The sequence below is a fragment of the Ambystoma mexicanum genome, chromosome 10, assembly GCF_040938575.1.
Source record: "Ambystoma mexicanum isolate Mex_15411 chromosome 10, UKY_AmexF1_1, whole genome shotgun sequence".
Classification (NCBI taxonomy): domain Eukaryota; kingdom Metazoa; phylum Chordata; class Amphibia; order Caudata; family Ambystomatidae; genus Ambystoma; species Ambystoma mexicanum.
The window spans coordinates 1,302,780,572-1,302,800,738 of NC_090932.1; the positions used below are offsets into that span (position 1 = coordinate 1,302,780,572).

Here is a 20,167-nt window from a genome sequence, read left to right on the forward strand (position 1 = left end):
TTGGGCGCAGAGGGGCAGGAGCTGAGTCGGAATGGCCATAGGGATTAGCATGGCCATGGGCAGTAAATTGGTGTGCAAATAGCCGAACAACACCTTCAAGCTGTTTGTCCCCCCTCATATGCCATTTCTGCCTATCTGTACTCTAATGCCATAGTTTTGCCCTGTAGGAGTAGCCCAAACTAAAAAGTGGGAATAGGGAGTGAAGTTGCAAGAGGGTAGAGCTAACTCAAGCAACATTTTAAAATAATTTTCAATGTGATGAGATTGTAAAGAAAGCAGATGATACATTTGTTAACTTCTGTTTATTATCATTATTTTACCCCAAAGAATATTTAAGGCTATTAAAAACAGCTGGTTCCTTTTAAAGCACATTCAGCCGGTAACGTTAATATATATCAGGGATCTTATGGCCATTGGAACGTGCATATGGTAATGGATGGGATTACACCAGAATAATTCTGAGTCCAAATAGCCAGACAAATGAAAGAAGATGGCAAGTCACTGTTTTATTAACAATTATCTAAAACAAAGAGGTTACAACGAACATCCACAGATGTACGGTCAGTCTCTCAATGATATCCTCAAAAAATACACTTCATATACTTCATTATGCATCAGAGTGACGTCAAACTACGTGGCAATAGTGAAAAAAAAACTATCAAGGGTCAGGATTGGTTAAGGGAAACATCTAGATATACAATCATATTGGACCTAGGATTGTTATTGGCTGTCCTTTATCAGGTGGACAACTTATGCCTACCTCTTCAAACAGGTCATTTCAGAAACACTAGTTACATTGGGTTTCATTGGTCTTCTAAGCTATAAGGTCCTTCCTTATACGGACTAATACAATTGGCTGGGGCGCTTGTGCCATGTCTGGAACATTCGGTTCATTTAGCAGCACATAAGCCCAGACCCAAGTGTAAGGAGATAGGGCATGAAACGACCTCACTGCCCAATTAGCCCAGCATCACTCATCGCCCATGCCTTTTGCCTTGAAATTGGCTTTGTACTTGGCCTTGCAGAGTATTCTCGAGCTGAGAATACGCAGCAGTGAGGGCATTCAGTATCATGTCTGGAATTCCAAGTTCGAACTCTATTTGCATCCTTGGCTCACATGACAAGAGACCACGATTCGGTGCATTCTGCTGTTTTTAAATGCTTTAAATTAATTAAAACTTGGCATCCTTTGTGTTCTTCCTTGCACCTTAGGGTAAGAAGATTCATCCTCCGCACACTCGTTCTCTTCAGAGTAGGTAACTGACCTCGACTTCTAGGATCTTGACTTCAGGCTAGGCAGCCTTGCAACGCAGCTTCAGCAGCCAGTTATTCCACTGCGACACAGCTTTTCATTCCCCTTCATGGTTTTTGGCTTACTATTTCATGATACAAATGTCCAGTTCCTATACAATGGTGTTTTCGTCTGCATTCTATTCACTACTCATAGCTAGCCTATACGATAACTTGATCCATCTTGCGTTTCGGCGTCTGTACATTCATTGAACTTCTGCTTTCTGCAGCAGTTTGTTAACATGCAATCTTCTTCTTTTCCACTTTGATGGTTCACTCGATTCTTTACTCCGTCATTTGTCCGCTAGGATCCATACATCGTCTTCCTTCAGTATCTCGGAAGTCTTGCACACTTTCTTATGACATCATTAGTTCATTTTCTCAGCTCCTTCTCATATTCCTTCCGGGGGTTCCTCCTGTAGGTTGTCATCAACTCAAGGGTACATTTCATAGAGTTGTCTCAATGGATATCTCCTTCCAAATACTTGCAGCCGTATTGGTATGATAGCTGGTGTCAGGCAAGGCACGGTCTCATGTCTCCAATACAAAGGAGGTAGAGGGGCGGGATCTCATGCAGATGTATATATCTGCTACTCTACATCAGGTTGGATTTAAAGACATGGTTATAGGAGGGTGTGTGGGTTCTCAACCCAAGCAACACCTGATGCATTAGAGGGGGGTCTGCAACCTTTGGCTCTCCAGATGTATTGGACTACAACTCTCACCACTCTTGCTAGCATATTCAAAGGTTTCGGAACATGGGAGTTGTAGTCCAAAACATCTGGAGCACTGCAGGTCATCATTGAATGCCATGTTATGTTATTGAATATTTGTATAGCAACTACTGCCATTGTTATCGCTTTGAAATGGACATAGTTCCTTTCAAAGCACAACGTGCCAATATCATATGAAAAAGTGCATGCAATGTACATATAACATTGCAGGGGTTCAGAGTTCCGCCTCAATGATTTTTGTGGAAATGAGCGGCAAATGGTACATTTTAAGGTACACCGGGTCAGTAAGTGATTAGTTAAGCAGCAAGGACAACTTTATAGAAGGGCTCTGGGGTTTTCCCTGCAGGGAACGTGTAGGAAGAGTGTGTCCAAAGGTTACCTTCAGAGCTTATTGGACCAGTATTATTAGGCTAGAATAAAAAAGATTTAAATGCAAATGTATAGGGATTTGGGGGTTCATCTATGTGATCTGTTTTTTAAAGTCTTTGGTGAATGGTTGACTTTAAAGCACATTATGCCACTACATTTGTCATCGGATGCCATGGATTGTATAGCATGTTCAGGGCACTACCCCAAAGGAATTGCTGGGTACACTGGTGTCAAATATTGCATTTCAAAACAAATTTGACAGTAAAAGGGTACCTATTGAGTAAGACTTAACCCAATTTTGGAAGGATTGGTCTGCCCTTAGATCTTTGTTGAAAAATTAGAGACAAGAGGCATTTTCCTTTGAGTCTCTGACCGAATATATAAATGAAAACTGAGCAAGTTTAAAAGCCATTCTTGGGAAACCAAAAGGCCAATTCATGTTTGTAATAAATAGACCTCTGAGCCAACTCCCCACTACTAAGAGCCACAAATGATGGCCCGACCAGCATCCCTTGCATGTTGCCATTCTGCCCAATCAGTGTCCATTCTCCACCGACCCACATAATCAATGCCCATTTTCATCGCACACATTGCTCAATTTCAGTACATAATAACCCCACGTCTGCACATGATTAGCATCAAAACATAATAGCTCCAATGTGAATAGACCATTGCCTCGCGTCATCAGTATTACGTAACCAATCAAAATGTCGACACATCATTTCTTTCCAGAGTGCCATCAAAGGCCCACCCAGCAAAACTAAGGCATGCGCTAGACTCGATTCAAAACATAATGGGCATTTGCCCAGTTTGCAGATTTCTCCCTAATTTCCATATTGGGTCATAGGTCCAAAGAATGCCATAGTAACTGCTATATTTGCCCAGTTCAGAACATGTTCCAGCAATGAACACATTTTCCAAGTACTATACTAATGTTCTCACAGTAATTCACATTTTCCAAGTTCCCACAATAATGCTGCAGTATTGTCAATTCTGAAGAAATGTGCATATTGTTCCAGTTTCCACAATGCCAGATAATGCACATGTAGATAATGCTATGAAATTCACATATCACCAATTTCCACATACCAAGTAACAGATATTCAAATGTTCACATGCCAATTAGCAGATTTTACCTGTGCTGCCAGGCTCAGCAGCAGATATGGCAAGTTCCCATATGCCTTGTAAGAAGTTTTATCAATTTGCACATGCCCATTATCAGATATTCTCAATTCCCTCATGCTCAGTTACTTCCATGCCCATTCTTACAGGTCCAGTTATTGTTATGAGCAGGCCCAACACATTTAATAACAGGCATGGTCCGTTTTTACTTTCCACTAGCAGATATGGTCATTTAGTGTTAGGCTTAATTTGACAGGCAGATAGGACGACAGTCTGTCACTGTGTTTCCAGAACTGAGACCAACCACAACGAGCACATTTCAAGGGTTTGTATTAAGTAACCATGAAATAAGGAGTCAGGATGATAGCACTGGTCATAAAACAGCATGACAGGGTGCTGGCATAATTCAATAAAAAATAGGATACCAGGATGGTACCTCCATGACACGGTCTAACATGAGGGGAGGACAAGTGAGTCCAACAGAGAGTCAAAAGAAATAGAGGCTTCCACTCTTAATTCATTCATCTTTGAATTATGTGCCTAATAGCAAAGACCAGTCTCTAAGCACGGGCTGGGATTCAAACCTGTGTTGCTCTACGTTGTCTTGCTTCCAAGACAAACGGGTTGACCCTGAGCTATCCTCCCGGCCCCTCTTGCTCCAAAGGAAAGGGGTTCGCCAACAAAGTGTTCAGTGTCTCAAAGTGTTCAAAGTCCCTCCAAACCGCAAAAGTGCAAAAATGAAGTCTTCCCTTTTCAAGGAGGGTGTTGTTGCCACTTACAGTGTCAGTCCGACAGGGGTCATCTTGTCCTCCAACCCTAGGCTTAAGCTGCAGGTTTCCCCCAGCTATGGACCCACGGTGCTCAGGGTTCTCTAGACTGCTGCGTCCCATGGGTTTTCCCCTGGGCTTCACCCTAACAGCACAGCGCCCAAGGTTGGCTCCTCGGGAGTGGCCGAGTGTGCCCTGGTGATGTTCGATGGGCAATTCTGCAAAGGTCTTATAGTGGCTCAAATACAAAGGGAGATTACTCTACCCACAGCCTAAGGCAATACAGTGAGCATTATTCTTTGTAGACCAGTCCTTAACTTGTAACCATTGCAGGAATCTAAGGTCCTGCATTCTGATGCACCCAGGCTCAGTTCTTGCTTGCAACCAGTAAAGGACCTTATTTCTTAAGGACTGTCTGGATTCCCACCACTCACATTTGTTTTTACATTAGTTAATATGACATTTCTATGATCCATAATGCAACCTCTTATGTTAGAATCTGAATCTTGGGCAACTTCCTAGTATGACTATCCTTCCCCACCAAGGTGGCCGTAGGATTACCAGTAAGAATCATAATACCCCAGTCCATTTTAGCAGTGGTTTTTCAACACACAAATAGTTTAATGATAACATAGGAACGACATCCATCACGGAAGTCTGCTGAGCACCATCTTCACTACCAGCCCTAATGCGGTCTTCAAAGTCGACCCTGTTGGTTTGGCAAGCTGTGCTCACCGTAGGGGTATAACTCTGGGTGATATTCACATCAGTTTGACACTGATTGTCCATCCTAACAGGGGGTATTTGCGTCACAACTTTATCAAAGGGTTCTACCCAGTTCTACCCACTATTTATATCCCCTCTAGCAAACTCAGCATTCAATATTTTATCTTAAGCAATATTTCTCTCTCTGTCTACAGAGATATTCTCCATCCTGTACCACAATCCTGCTGATACTCCCCTCTATAATTATCCCGATCTCTTAAAAAGGCGACCATAGTAAACCTGACAACTATAGGCCTATAGCGCTACTTGATGCTGCTAGTAAAATCTTTTTCTCTCTCTCGTTAAGAGACCTTAACAGCACCCTTTTAGAACTGGGCATAATAATGCACTATCAAGTGGGATTTAGGCCTCATACAGGAGACCGCCTTAAACGTGACTATCATTGCTCACTTACAAGCCACCGTAAAAAAAACTCAATCAGGGCTACTTTTTTTTATTTCTTTTTTATTTTGGTTTGCTGAAAAATCAACCTTTCAAAATTACAACATGTTATTATTCAAAATACCAATAAAAGCAAATAAAATGTCATCTTTACACATTTCAATGTTGAACAAAGTATACATTCTCAAAACATAAACATAAACACTACAAAAAAAAACACAAAACAGATAAGGAAGAACTAAAACCATCAGAATTTCCAACATAGGGACGATTGACCTCTTCCTTACCCCACAGGCATGTTGTCCATCAGGCATAGATTCCAAGGACCACTAATGTGAGACTCAAATTAATTACGATGGAATTACAGCATTAACAAATTGAACCAGTGCAATCTGTATAGAAGTTTTAGAATTGGATAGAAGTTATGTCCAAATTTCCTCACTGGAACGAAGTGATGAAAAAAGACAGCACTTATTGAACAGTTGGTTCCGGATTAAACTCAAGGCAGGACAGTCAACTATCAAATGGCACAATGATTTAATTTGACAGAGTTCCTTACAGTATCAACAGTATGTTTCATCTTTAGAAATGAGTTGTCTCCTTCCTAAAATCTGCCTTGTGGCACATAAATTCAACCGAATACGCAACATTTGGGATCTTACATAGTTAGATGGACATTTCACTAGATAAGGTTCCATAGTGCGTAGTCTTTTATGCGAAAACATTATAGTGCCACCATCCACATAGACCGAACATTGATTGTGAGTATGGATCCAATCAACTCGATACAATTTAAATTTTGCTTTAGTTGGATTCAGTAATAAAAGTTCAAGGGAAATGTCAGCGTTGGTTAATGCCTCTAACACATACTCAGTCCATTTTTTTGAGAACTCAAGACACGATTTAAGGATATGATTTGCAAGGATACCCAACACATTCGGAGCGGTGGCGCCTATTAGGCATTTTTTGTACAGAGAGCAACATTTCCACACCACTTGGATATGCATGGAAATGGTGCCTAATTCATACCGAAGTAGTGGTAATGGAGTACATTTGGGGAGCTTTAATACGGTTTTCCAAAAAGAAGTTTCATAATGATCCCAAAATGATTTCGGCTTCGGGGATCCTGTTTCTGCTCCGTAAATGATAATAGGAACCACTTTTTGTTGATAGAAACTCATTATGTGAGTTAACATACATTTTACATATCTATACAACAGAATTCTTGCTTGAGATGATAATGAACGCATTTTAGCGTCCAAAAATGCTGTATAGATGTGGTCGTTTTGCAACTCTGTGAATGGAAGACCCAAGTATTTATATTGGGGAACTCTCACTACCTCCTGGTTTTGAAGGGTCCATTTGTAACTAGAAATATTTTCTTTGCAGAGGACAAACAAGTTACTATTTGTGTTTTGGCTACATTGATGGTAAAATGATTCTCAGACACATACTCTTGAAGTTTGTCCAACAAATTTTGCAGCCCACACGGAGAGCAAGATAGTAATACAAGGTCATCAGCGTATAAAAGCCAGATGATTTTCTGTGGGCCCAGTTTGGGGGCATCTGCAATGGTATCTTCACATTGCGTGCCTATATCTAGCAAAAGTAGGTTAAATATTGTTGAAGCCAAGATACACCCCTGTTTAAGTCCTCGATTTGTTGGAATAGAGGCAGATAATGAACCATCCAGCGACAATCTGACTTGCAATGAAGTGTTTGAATACAGTAGTTTAATTAGAGTAAGTATTGAAACAGGACAGCCATATTGTTCAAGTTTCTTAAATAGCAAATGGCGATCGACTGAGTCGAACGTGTTGCTAAAGTCAACAAAGGCTACATATAGATTTTGTTTACGTCCAGCATACTTACTCTTAATTAAATTAAGGAGGAGCATATTAGAGGAGGTACCCAAACCTGAAACAAAACCCGCCTGGAAAGGATCTCTTTTCCCTTTAAGCCTAGTCCAGTCGTTCAGCCCTTGCAATATAATGCGACTGCACAATTTGCCCTGGGCATCCAACATGGCAATTGGTCGGTAACTTTGAGGTTTAGTGCAATCGCCTTTTTTAAACAGTAGAATGATGATTGAATGTTTCCACGATTTGGGGATATTTTGCGTGACATTAATGTGCTGGAAAATTTAGAACAAAATCTCAGTCCAGAGTTCGGGATTGAGTTTAAGGGTCTTATATGATAACCCATCTGGGCCCGGAGCTCTGGATTGGCTTATTGAGGAGATGTAGTAAAATATGTCATCTCTTGATATATCAAGATGAAACCCAGGCAAACGCTCCTCCTCCTGTGCTGAAACTACAGACACTGGCGAGGCATACATTTTGGTAAAGTACTACATCCATGCCAGTTCAGATACATCATGGATCTGTGTTAACGTCTGGGGAATGATAACAGCTTCATTAAGAGTAGCCCAAATTTGTGCGGTGTTCTGGTTACACAATAATTTCAGCATATGTTCGCCGTCCTTTTGCCAAAGTGTTGCGCGATGTGTTCGCAACCAATTTTTGTAACCTGTCTTTGCTTTAGTCAGGGCAGCTAATTTAAGGCCAACTATCTGGAAAGATACATTTGGTCTCTCCAAGGCTGTTCCCAATGTTGTCCTTGGGCATGAATTGGGGCTAATATCCCTTCAAACAAGGCATTTGTGGAGACAGTTGTCTAGCTATGCTAAGATAATTTCTCCTCCCCCCAACTCTCTCTGCATGGATCTAAGGACAATGTTGGTGGATAAGTCTGTAGAATCCATCAACGCCTTGAAGAGTAATATGGCAAATCTTTTAGACTGTAGATCTTCTACAGAGGAGGAACTTATCACACGTCCCGCTACTGCTAAATTGAAACTGTTCAGGCAGGACTGGCCAGAAACTATAGAGCAACTTAATATCTATAGCTCATATAAATATGATAAGTTTCCAATGAAGAGAGGTGATTTGCCGAGGTAACTACACCTTTTTCCTTGCAATAAGATGCACACTGTGTACCTTAGTTTTCGCCTCAACCAGTTGCACACGCTTGAATGAATAGGCCGTTGTAAAGCCCATCTGAACAAAGTGCTTGAATGTCGTCTTTTCAGAACTGTTGGTACACTAGAGACCTTGAGACATTTAGTCGCCGTTTGGCCTATATTGTGTAACAACAGAATTTATCACTTCAAAGATTGTACCCCTTTGGGAATTGACTTTTCGGGGAACATGTTTTGGGCTCGCCTCATGTGTGGTGAAAACGTATCTTTAATATTAGCTTTCTGTAGATTCCTTTTGGAGGTTTTTGAGATTATTGAGAAATGATTGTGTTTTGAAAATGTTGTATTGGTTAAACAGATACATATATTTATTTTTTATTTTTGGTATATTTTAATTGTAAGTGTGAAAAAGAAATGTGTAAACCAAATCATAATACATTTTTTTTTTAAATACTGCCCTCCTCTAACACAAAATCTCAATCCTTCTACATAATTTCACTCTCCTCTCTACTAAATGCTTGTGCCTCTTCACCACACACCAGTGCACCACCCTTCTATGCCTTCAAGCTCTCATCACTTGGGGTCTTAAGGCAGGGGTTTGCTGTGAACATCCTCCTACATTTCCCAGGGATTGACACCAGCTGTCTGGACTGGTTGAGTTTTAAAGCATGGTCTCTCTACCCCGTGGATGGTTTTAAGGGGCATTGCTTTCCCCTGGGTTCTGTGGAGGGTGGAGGGGGGGGGCTGCTCCCTATTTGGGTAATGTACTCAGGGTCAGGTGGGTTGAAAGGAGGCTGGCTTAAACTTACATTAAGCCTTGCTGACATGTTTTATTTCAGGACAACCCTGGGTATGTGTGAGGTCTCCTTTCTCTCCACCTGATAGTCTGTTTCAATTGCATGGTTTTCCTTGGGCCCCTTTGCTTTCCTACCATGTGAATTATAAATCAGAAAAGATTCTGGTAAATCTGTGAAACTGTCTGGTATATGTGTAAATTCTTCATCATGGAACATTTTCAACTTTGCAACCCCCGCAATATGTGTGCAAGTGGGAGAACAATGCGTGTTTATTTCTCGACTTGTGCGGTGAACACAGGTAAGATATCTTTGCTTTTCTGTCATTGTTTCATGCAAAATGTTATTCCTGGGGTTTGTACAAGTCATGTGAGGGTGTTTCATACTTTGAAATGTATCCTTCGGCAGCGGTGCTGAAAAAAAGAAAAGTGTTTCTCTGCTCCCTGAGCATTGTCGAATGTTGCAACTGTGTCCCTTTAAAGGGGAAGGCTTCCTTCCCTATGCTGGGTGTTTGGGTCTTGCTGAAGGGAGCTTTAGGCTCTCTCCGTACTATGTGGGTTTATTCCCTTGGTTTTCTATGATGTGGGGGTCTTGGAATTCCCATGGTAGCCTGCCTGTGACTATCCCTTGCCCAAGTGTGTAGGGCTTCATCACACTAGTGACAGTATGGTGAATTGCTGTCATACCCATATAGCGATAATCCCAGTAGTCATTATGCCCAGTTAAATATATTCCCACTTTTAAAGTCAAATATATTCCCAGTTCCCAAAATGTTCAGTCACAGACATTACCAGTTCCTAAATGCTCATTCTCAGCTATGCCCAATTTGCACCTGCTAGGATGCAGGTATACCAATATAGCCAACTCCCACATACCTCACACCCCTCAAATTTAGACTTAATCTGTAGATAAAACCCCTATTTATTTAGGGACACACTATTGCCCCAGTCTATGTGTAGAGGTAAGTTCAAAAAAGGCATGCATTACTGCAACTGATTAAAAAATAATGTGCAGCATGCATGGCTCTTTGCCTTGGGAGACGTGATCCTATCAATCCAGCACTCAGATATCTTTCCTTGCACCAATGTAGCGAAACATAACCCTAAAGCTACGTGCATTACTAACTGAGCACATTGGGAGAGAGAGAAGGGTACCATTCAACTTCATAAACTATCAAAACCTTATCCCCGCACCAAAAGCCTTAAGTGAACCCCCCAGCATCCACTGCCACATAACAACCAACACATTACAAGGAGTAATGGTAGAAAAACATGTTTTTGGACCAAAACGATGCAACAACCTACTTTTAGAGCTAAGATTGCTGTAAGAACCCAGAGATCAACAAGGTCTCAAAGACCACACTTTTTAAACAATCCTAAAGTGATCAATTTAAAGCCCCTTCATACTCCAGAAATGACAGAACTATGTCACTCTAAGAGCTCATTTCAATCCATGCAGCAAAATAAATCTATGACCTCCTTGGACTGCCCTACACAACCAGCCTGTACACTTTTCTGATCGTTGCACTTCCTTTGCTCCCCTTCCCTTTCCCGCTTGATGCTCTTCATTCTTTGGTTGTTTTTAGCATAGTCAATGTGTATGTTTCAAATGCTGAGTGCTCTATGCAAAAGAAACTGTAAACTAAGGCAATGTAATGCCTATACAAGGTACACATCTATCTACTAACCAACTAACTGCTAATACTGCCAGCTAAGAAATTAATATCGGAGACAATTATGCAAATACCACTATGCATACATTCATGAACATATAATCATATACATTGTGTAAACACAAGAAGCTGATCTAACTTACCAGCTCTCTAAACCATAAATTAAGGAATGTACAATCCTCTTTCTGAACCTATGAACACTCATTTTGTTGCTTGATATTTGAAACTCATTATGCTGAATTCAGGGATAACATACATTGGAGAACATGTAACTTAAGACATGAGTGGAGTTGATTATCTAGGCCTCTCAAGGTTTGTGATCATGTATTTATTTATTTATAAAGTGCGCAGATTGGATCAGAAAGGGTGAGGAGAGAGAGAAAGAAAGAGGAAGAAATGACAGCACATCAGTGGAGAGGAAAGGGCGAGCCTTTAGTATTCGTCTGAACTTCATACAAGTTTTGAGTTGTACATGCAGCGCCAGTGAGTCCCACGGGGAATAGACGGACGTACTTTGAGTGGCAGGAAGTCAGTAGGTTTTCGGAAACTGGCCATAGTGTTTCTATGGGTAAATCAAATCAGCCAAAGTACTTTTCTTCAAAAAGCATGACACTTCAACTTTCAAATCATTCACTTCTAGGTGAAAGAGGTAAGATTTGATTAGTCCCTTGACTTCTCACCAAACACAACTAGAAGTTCCAACCCCCTACACCCCACCTTCGAATCGCTTGACACATTTCCAACCAACCTCACACACCTGTCCAACCCCACCCCCCATAACCACCACCTCGACCGCCCACCTACTCTTCCCATCGACCATCCCCCCTCTCTCACTCCCTAGTTTCCACCCCCTAACCTCCCCACCCGCGACCCACCCACCCGACATCCCTCTGACCCACTCCTCCACCCCTCCCAACCTCCACCTCTGCAACCTCCACTACATCCTCCTGTACTGAACTAAGATGCATCCTTTTTAATGCCCGATCTGTAGCTAGAAACAGACACAGCATCTTTGACCTACTCACCTCAGACAAACCAGACCTAGTCTTTATCACAGAAACCTGGTTCTCCAACGACTTTGCCCCTATCGCCAAAGAAGCCTTCCCCCCCAGACTACTCCCTCATCCGACTTAACTGACCCTCTAGAGGAGGAGGAGTAGCAATCACCTTCAAGTCACACTTCTCCGCCTCAATCACCGCCAACCAGCCAACCAACCCTTCCTGCGAACCACTTCTCGTCAAACTATCCCTCCCCCCTACGTTCTCCCACAGCTTCCTAATCATCTACAGACCTCCTGGCTATGACAGACAATTCTCAAACAACCTCTTTGATTCGATAGCCACCATCCAATTAAACCATCCCACCCTCACTCTACTAGGAGATTTCAATATCTGGCTCGACATCCCGACCAACCCTATGACCCACTCTTTGGTTGACTGCCTAGATGCGATCAACCACCGTACCCACACAAACGGGCCAACTCACTGCAAAGGACACACCCTTGATGCCATCTTCAGCTCCCACGACCAGATACATCTAAACCCCACCACCCCCATCATCTGGTCTGACCATTTCATTGTCCCTTTCAGCATTCGACTACCCGCCCCCCCTGCCCGTACCCAAACCAGAACCTCCAAATCTACGCAAATGCTAGAAGAAACTAAAAATCCTTCTGGACCTAGCCCACACGCTCTTTCAGTCTCCCCCCCCCCCTACCTCCACACGCAATGTACCCTTAACCCCCGACGCCTTTGACACATGGCTCAATACCTCATTAATCCCGCTCATGCCCACCTGCCAATCATCCATGGCCCTTTCCAAGATGGTTTACACCTGAACTCAAGACTTCAAAACAACTATACAAATCCCTCGAACACAAATGGCGGAAAGATAAAACCACCCTGAGCAGATCCACCTATGCCCGGCACCATCGCCACTACAAAGCCGAAATCCGGAAAGCAAAAAAAGCCCATTACAACTCTCGAATCCTCAACAGTGCAAACCCCAGCAAAGGACTCCACAAAATCATCTCTGAATTCACCAAACCATCATGTACCACCACCCAAACAACCCCTTCTCAATCACTCTGCGACTCACTCTCTCTCCACTTCTACACCACTGCTCTCGAAAGAACAAACTCCCTAATCAACAAACTCACCATCCTGGAGCCACCGCACAACCCACCCACCCCATCCACCAATCCTATGCCTGCAACTACAACCCAACCGACTTTTGACTCGTTCACACCAATATCAACTGACCAATTTACCAAACTTCTCTCCGCACGGAAACCATCCGGCTCCCCACTAGACCCCTGCCCAGCCTCAACCCTCAAAGAAATATTTGCATCTTCCTGCACAGCAGAATACGCGAGAACCATAATAAACGAGTCCCTCTCCTCTGGAATTTTTCCTGACGCGTTCAAAACTGCTCATGTCACACCCCTCCTAAAAAAACGGGCCTCGACCCTCTCGACCCCAAAAACTATCACCCCATCTCAAACACCAGGTTCCTTGCCAAACTCATTGACCGAACCGCGTACTCCCAACTAAACGCCTTTGTCGAAGCCAACAATCTCCTAGACCCCGCTCAATCAGGTTTCAGACCCTGACACGGAACCGAAACCACCCTGACCTCAGTCTGGGATGACCTTAAAAACATTGCAGACTCTGCGGGATGCGCTGCACTAATCCTTCTTGACCTATCCGCCACCTTTGACACAATCAACCACTCTATCTTCCTCGACCGCCTCCAGACCTTAGGAATCTGTGGAAACGCTCTCAAGAGGATAGAATCTTTCTTTAACAATAGGAAACAAATAACCCTCCTCACCTCCTTTACCTCCGCCGACCGACCAGTCAACACCGGAGTTCCACAAGGAGTGTGCCTATCAGCCCTCCTGTTCAGCCTCTACATGTCCACTCTCCCACAAATAATCTGCTCGCACAATATCCTGTGCTACAACTATGCCGATGGCACCCGACTAATCCAAAAACTCTTTAATTCAAAACCCAGCTGCCAACCCGACCTCGCTGCCTGTCTCCTTGACATTGACTACTGGATGACCACAAACCATCTCCTTTTAAACCCCTCCAAAACCGAAATTATGGTGTGTGGCAACAACAAACTTCTTCTGCACCCTCTACCATGGCCACCTGCCATGGGCAATTCCCCGACAACCTCAACCTCAGTAAAAAACCTTGGATGCACTCTCGACTCTGACCTAACCCTCTCACACCAAGTCAACAATGTCTCTAAGTCCTGCCACTACCACCTCAAAATTCTTAGACTATGCTAACTCCCTCTACCTCGGAGTCCATGCGTACCACCTGACTAAACTACAAAGAGCATAAAATGCTGCAGCCAAACTGCTACTAGCTCTTGGCCCAAGGGATAACACCTCCCCAGCACTCAAAACTCTGCACTGGCTCCCGGTTGGCCGAAGGGTGACCTTCAAAACCTTATGCATCTCGCACTGAGCAATGCATAAAACCGGACCTCAATATCTACAGGACAAACTTAGACCCTACCATCCACCACGCACTCTAAGATCAAGCTCTGCCCGCCTCCTAGTGATACCAAAAACCAACTCAGTTAGGCAAGGTGGATCATCATTCGCAGCCCTGGCCCCCACTCTATGGAACTCACTTCCACCCCACATCTGACTCACCGAAAACCTCATGTCTTTCCGCAAATCACTGAAAACGTGGCTCTTCCCCTAAAAATCGACTCTTAACACAAACAGTTAAACAGCAACAATAGACAGTAACCCAAGGTTACCGAATCAAAAAAGCATCAAGACCCAATCGTGAAAAATGGAAAACTAAAATTGCCAGTGTAAATTAAAACGGATAAACTAAACAGAATGGAATGAAGTAGATGAAAGAAATGAAATAGATGAAACAAATAAAACGGATGCAATGGGTGAAACAGATGCAGTGGATGAAACGGATGAAATGGATGCAGTGGATGACACAGATGAAGCAGATGGAAGGGACGAAGCTGGATGGAATGGGTGAAGTGACTGGAATGGGTGAAGTAGCTAGAACAGATGGAGGGGATGGAACGGATCGAGTGGATGGAATGGATGGAGTGGATGAAACGGTTGGAACAGATGGAACGGATAGAGTGGATGAAACGGATGAAGTGGATGGAACGGATGAAGTGGATGGAACGGATGAAGTGAATGAAACGGACGAAGTGAATGAAACGGACGAAGTGAATGAAATGGACGAAGTGGAGGAAACGGATGAAGTGGATGGAACGGACGAAGCGTAACGAATGAAGCGGATAGAACTGATGAAGTGGATGGAATGGATGAAGTGGATGGAACGAACAAAGTGAATGGAATGGACGAAGTGGATGGAACGGACAAAGTGGATGGAACGGATGATGCAGAGTGGACAAAGTGGATGGAAATGATGAAGTGGATGGAAATGATGAAGTGGATGGAACAGATGGAACGGATAGAGTGGATGAAACGGATAAAGTAGATGGAACGGATAGAGTGGATGAAACAGATAAAGTAGATGGAACGGATGAAGTGAATGAAATGGACGAAGTGGATGAAACGGATGGAACGGATGAAGCGGATGGAACAGACGAATCGGAACGAATGAAGCGGATAGAACGGATGAAGTGGATGGAACGAATGAAGTGGATGGAAGGGACGAAGTGAATGGAACGGACGAAGTGGATGGAACGGACGAAGTGGATGGAACAGACGAAGTGGATGGAACGGATGAAGTGAAAGGAACGGACGAAGTGGATGGAACGGACGAAGTGGACAGAAGGCACTGAAAGGACAATTCGGATGGAAGGGACGAAGTGGACGGAAGGGACGAAGTGGACGGAAGGAACAAAGTGGACGAAGCGGACGGAAGGGATGAAACGGACGGAAGGGACGAAACGGACGGAAGAGACGAAACGGACAGAACAGATGGAGTGGAACGAAAAGTTGGAATGGATAGAATGGACAGAGCAGATGGAACGAATGGAGCGGCTTGGAGTGGATGGAACAGATGTAGTAGACGGAGTAAATGGGTCAGGTGAAGTGGATAGAACAGATGGAGTGGATGGAACGGATAGAACGGATGGAATGGATGGAACAGATGGAACAGATGTAGTGGATGGAACGGATGGAGTGGATGGAACAGATGTAGTGGATGGAACGGATGAAAGGGATGGAACGGACGAAGTGAAAGGAATGGACTAAGTGGATGGAACAGACGAAGTGGATGGAAAGGACGAAGTGGACGGAAGGGACTGAAGGGATGATTCAGATGGAAGGGACAGAGCAGAAGGAAGAGACCAAACACACTAAAGGGACGAACGGACGGAAGGGACCAAACGGACGGCAGGGATGGAAGGGATGGAAGGAGATGGAGGGGATGGAACAGATGGATGAAGTGGATGGAACGGACAAAGCAGATGGAACGAACAAATCAAAATGAAGAGAACAGATGCAATGCATTTAACGGATAAAGTAGACAGTACAGTTGGAGTTGATGAAACAAATGAGGCGGAGGGAACAGAAGGAGTGGATCGATCTGATGGAGTAGATGGAACAGATGAAATGGGTGGAACAGGTAGATTGGACGAAACAGGCAGAGTGGACGAAACAGGTAGAGTGGATGAAACAGGTAGAGTGGAAGAAACAGGTGGAGTGGACAGAACAGGTGCAGTGGACGGAACAGATGAAGATGACGGAACAGAGGGAGTGGACGGAACAGAGGGAGTGGACGGAACTGAGGGAGTGGAAGGAACTGAAGGAGTGGATGGAACTGAAGGGGTGGATGGAACAGAAGGGGTGGATGGAACAGAACGAGTTGAACAAAAAGTTCGAATGGATAGAACGGACAGAGCAGATGGAACGAATGGAGTGGATTGGAGTGGATGGAACAGTTGTAGTAGACAGAGAAAATGGGTCAGGTGAAGTGGATAGAACAGATGGAGTGGATGGAACGGATAGAACGGATGGAACGGATAGTACGGATGGAACGGATGGAACGGATGGAACAGATGGAACGGATGGAGTGGATGGAGTGGATGGAGCGGATGGAGCGGATGGAACGGACGGAGCGGATGGAGTGGATGGAACGGATGGAATAGGTGGAACGGATGGAGTGGATGGAACGAATGGAGTGGATGGAACAGATGGAACGGATGGAGGTTATGGAATGGATGGAACAGATAGAGTAGATAGAACAAATGGAGTACGTGGAACGGATGGAGTACACGGAACGATGGAGTACACGGAATGGACGGAAGGGATGGAGTGGATGGAACAGACGGAGTGGACGGAACGGCCTTACTGAAAACCGCCATATCACACTACCACGCTTACTCTCTCCTATACACCACCACTCAACTAGAACACAGCGATACTATGACACATTCGGTATAGTTGTTCTCATGCTAACACCTGCCTCTTACTCCTCAACATCCTAATTAAACACAGCTAGCTAGGCACACACCGCTAGCCTAACCGTCTCCTCAGGCCTAACGCAGGCAGAAATCAGTCTGGGTGTCAACCCTTCAGAATGAACACATTTTCCTGACCTCCCAAACACCTCACCTACCGCTAAGAAGCAGCTATCATGTAAGTGCCTCACCAGCTGCACACACGCACCTTACGACTCTCTCTCTCTCTCTCTCAACTGACTTGAACTACGGTTCCCGAGGACTTTCAACCTACCAGCGCTTTGAGATCCTACCAATGATACATAAGGCGCTATATAAATGCAAAGTAACATAACATAACATAACAGATTTGATTGATTTATTTGGATTTCCCTGATAACACCAGCCTGCCAAGTAAACAAAATTGCCTTAAGAGGCACAATAGAAAATGGACTTGAAATCAGCATTCAGTTGAAAAGATGGGTGTTATGCTCCCTTCTAAACACAGCATTCCAGAGCAAAGGGCCTTGAGCAGAAAAATCCTACCTCCCATGGTCTTGCAATTAAGAGCAGGGGACCACAAGGAGATGAGATTCTGAAGAGCACATGGTCCATCGAGGAACATACATATATATTTTATTATTGTATCTGGTTTATAAAACCTTTACAATTATTGAATAAAACAATTTTTACATTTCATAGTTGTCAAGTATTACATAAAAAATGTTTATACATATTTCCTCGAAGTTAATTTTACATTAAAAACAAACCACAAAATTGAATAAACAAGTAGTTTCAACACCAATTACAGTACAAGATGTAGAGTGCAAATACGCACTGTGCAAAGAACAAACCATACAGTGCAAATACCCAGTTTGCAAACAACAAACCATACAAGTAATTCAGGATTTGTGTAACTTTTAGCATGCCAAAGCCTATCAGATATTAAGACAAGGACATAAAATCCCCGATATTAAATTCACAGTCTAAAATTACAAATTACGCAATTTGGACATTTCAGCCAGCAAGTATTAAAATGTAACTATCCCTTCTTGTTTCAGATAGTGACAAACTCATAGCAAATGTATAATAAGAGTATTTCATTTTCAATCAATTTTAAAAAGGACACCAAAGCAAAAATTAGAGCTTTCCCTTGCATCATCATTAAGCGATGCCACAGTGAGTCCATACAGTCTACATAATCGACATTTACAAATCGCATTAGCAATGTAGTCATGGCATCTCTAAAGTGGGGAGATTCCAAAATAAGGTGCTCTAAAGTCTCCTCCGGTTCTACAGAATTCGGAAATCTGCATGACATAGTTGGACACCATGTCCTTGGGTAACCTCAGTACCTGGTCCTTTCCAATGTATGTAGTTGATTCAATTTAAAACGCATAAAATAACTACGTGCAATGTTACAGGGAAAGATTTGTAAATAGGGACAGCAACCATCACGTTAATGTATAAACTTTGCATACACTTTGTATGTAATGCATTTTCTTAGTTAATTTATGGTCAATGACCAGTCATATTCAAACAATTTTTGTTCAACATAACCAGGAAGCAGACATAAGTCACACTGATCTATATCAAGCTTGTCCAAGACTGAGAGCATTCTTAAGTTGTATGCCATAAAAGAACTAGAACTACAACCTTTTGTCATCTGATTTAGATCTTAATAAAGCGAGTTGACTAATGGAGAGAGAATTCTACCATAATTGGAAAGTTCTCTCCATTCCCTTTTGCAAGAGAGGGATATCAATCCTAACTCATGGCGAATAATGCAGTTGGGAATTTAATCAGAGAGTTGAAATGCTGATTTTAATAAATAACCTTGCAAGGAATTCAATTGATTCTTTACATCACATAGGCAGAAGTCAAGAGCATACAACAGGACCGGTTCTACTTTTAGCGTCATATATTCCAATAGGGGTAACACAGAAAATGTACAATCATTTGGAGTACATTATTTTCATCTGGCTTGCTAGGGGTCTAGCCTTCTAGTTCAAGTATTCAACCCACGATGTTACTGAGGTCATATTAGTCAGGCGATAGCCTAGATATATAATTTCCCTGGGTTGGGATATTGCTTCCCCATCAATTCTCCATACATACTTTTTAAGTTTCTTACCTGCATCAAAAACAATAATGTTTGTCTTAGATGAATTTGGTTTCAAGTTGTGTTGGCGAGCATAATCGGAAAACAACTGCAGTTTCTTTTTCAATCCTGTTGGTGTCAAATCAAATAACACAATGTCGTCGGCGAAGGCTAATGAATGCAGCCTTAATGAACATAGCCTTGCGGCAAACGTGGTATTGATGTCCCAAATCGTATTCATGTCTCATAAATAAATGTTAAGCAATGTCGCTGCAAAGTTGCATCCTTGTTTGAGTCCTATATAAGACATTACTGGTTCTGTAACAGCACCTCCCTTCGTAATTCTAATTTTATACGATGTATTGGAATGGAATTTAGCAATCCAGTAAATAAAGTTTGAAGGAATGCCTAATTTGGACATCTTTAGCCACAGCAAATTATGTACTAAAGTATCAAAAGCTGAAGTCATATCAATAGGGGCTAATATAGGGCTAAATTCTTTTGATTTTGTTCCAGCTTGTAGATGCGCCATAATAAAGGCATTAAGAGTTGTACTCATGTATCGTCTAAATCCAATTTGAAATTTTGAATGACACAAGATATTTTTCAAGGTCAACAAGAACTAAAATAGAAGATATTTTTGTGGCGGCATCTGTTAGAGAAATAGGCCTATTGTTTTCTGGTTTTGTAGGGTCACCTTTTTCGAAAATAGGAATGAGATAGCTGTCACTCATGAGTCTGGAATAGCTTCGCTAGATAGATGACGTC

The 20,167-nt window shown here is 42.8% G+C and overlaps 1 protein-coding gene across 4 annotated transcripts in view; it reads right to left on the minus strand.

Annotated features, from left to right (window-relative positions):
- The window catches only part of GAL3ST1 (galactose-3-O-sulfotransferase 1), a 228,758-nt gene that overhangs the window by 122,024 nt on the left and 86,567 nt on the right, over positions 1-20,167 (minus strand). The window lies entirely within an intron of this gene.